Source organism: Microtus oregoni, unplaced genomic scaffold, assembly GCF_018167655.1.
Source record: "Microtus oregoni isolate MIOR12 unplaced genomic scaffold, Mior012 000015F_ref0000493, whole genome shotgun sequence".
Classification (NCBI taxonomy): Eukaryota; Metazoa; Chordata; class Mammalia; order Rodentia; family Cricetidae; genus Microtus; species Microtus oregoni.
In genome coordinates, this window is record NW_024543074.1 from 29,340,812 (window position 1) to 29,342,841 (window position 2,030).

General features: G+C 47.2%; 1 pseudogene; it reads left to right on the forward strand.

Moving 5' to 3' along the window:
• Positions 1 to 222: 222 nt before the first annotated feature.
• Positions 223 to 843, forward strand: LOC121456341 (annotated as a pseudogene).
• Positions 844 to 2,030: the final 1,187 nt, after the last annotated feature.

A 2,030-nucleotide genomic window follows, 5' to 3' on the forward strand; every position in this document is an offset into this window, starting at 1 on the left:
TTGAGGACAGCCCAATCTTCATAGTGTGTTTTCTCCAGAACAGTAAGGGCTATGTAGAGAGACCCTATCTCATAAAACCAAACCAAAATAAACAAAACCTTAGGAAAGTCTAAGGGAAGCTAGAACCCCCCCCCCTCAGGAGTAAACAACTCACAAGTCTCAGGAAGTTCCTAAAACTTATCAGAAGTACAAAGCCACTCCCTCTCCAGAGTTATATTAGCAATGAGGACAGCTGAGGAGAGGAGACTCTCTAACCTGTAAGTTGTACACAGAGTTCCAGCCTTTATGAATCATTATCCATGCTAGGGTGGGCTTTTAGGAAGATTTTGAGTCATCCGTGTTCCTATAAGTAGCCCTTCTCGAGCTTGCCACGGCGCCTGCACAGTGACTGGAAGTGTTCCTGGAGGTCGCATCTTGCCTGGGTCTCCCTCGTCCCCGGCTCTCACTCACACGGTCCTGCCACGGCCTTCCCGCTGCCCACACCATGGGCCTCGGTACGACTCCTCAGTGCGAGTTGAGTGGATTGCAGCAGTGACATTTGCTGCTGGGACAGCTGTTCTCAGTTACCTGGCTTATGTAAAGATAATCGTACCAAAGCTATGGTGAACCTCCAGATCTAGAAAGACAACCCCAAGGTCGTGCATGCCTTCAACATGGAGGACCTGGGAGATAAGGCCCTGTACTGCGCTGCTGAAGGTCCAAAAAGTTTCCGTTCTGTGATGGGGCTCACATAAAACATAACGAAGAGACTGGAGACAATGTGGGACCTCTGATCATCAAGAAAAAAGAAACTTAATGGACATTTTCAGTGCTGCACCCCAGAGTGTTGTGATGTCACCTGATCATTTAATTAGAATTAATTAATTAATGAGAAAAAAGTAGCTCTTCTCCATATATATATTATATGTTATGTGTATATATAATTATTTCACTTGATGATATTATTACTTCAGTCTGTAATCAGTTCCCTATCTGGGGTGAATAGATATGTGTGTCACATCTCTGCAGGAAAAGACTCACGCAGCACAGCTAGCATCTAAATGGGGACACAACAGAACCAACTAGTGGCTGTTGTTGTGGCATAGTGGTCTGATGCTCAGCTATAGATGGACATCTCCATCAGTCCCCTGCAAGGCTTAAGGAACGCTGTGGAAGAGGCAGCAGGAAGAGAGGAAGAGCTGGGAGGAAGAAGGGGCGGAATGTTGTGCAGCTATCTCCTTTGAGTTGAAATAGTCCATCCTGGAGGGAGCAGAGAGGCTCATGGGATGTGTTTATATCATAGATATTGTAGGGCCCATGTCGCGGGGACCCCAAGAAGACCACCAGAGACACAGACTCACCGAAATGCAAAAGCAAGGTTTAATTCTGCAAATTGCAATAGGAACCTCTTCTTGCACATTGATGCAGTGGGGGCCAGAGGAGGAGTCCCACCCTTCTTAGGCAGGGTTTATAAAGGAAAAAGCCACAAATCTATTATTATGGGCATAAGGGGAATGGGTTACTCTGTGATTGGCTCCAGTCTAGGGGATTTTCACTCTGCTGAGATCCACCTTCAGCAGCTGGGCTGCAGTCTAGGGAACTTCCCTCTCTGCTGATGTCAACCTCGAGCTGCTGGGGCTCCAGTCTAGGGAACTTCCCCCTGCTGACAGCCACCTTAGGGCCTAGCACAAAATGGAGTTGGTTTTGTCCCTTTATTCTCCCCCTTTTTTTGTTGATCAACCCAATCCTGGGTCTCTTACAGTTAGTGCACCTTAAGTTGGATGGGCCCAATCTTTCCTTCATAAATTGGACTAGCCTATTGGGCATACATGGTCCAAAAGTCAGCAGGATCAGCAAATTTACCAGGGGTCCCGTCAGAGTGAAGATGAGCGTAGTCAACCAGGGGAACTATTAAACCAGGATTCAAACCATCCTTGGTTGGCTTCCCTTTCTCTCTTTGTAAGTCTCTCCCGCACCTTGGCCATGGTATCCTTTACAAGTCCTGAATGGCCTATACAGAAACAGCATTCTTCCCCCAGGGCTGCACACAG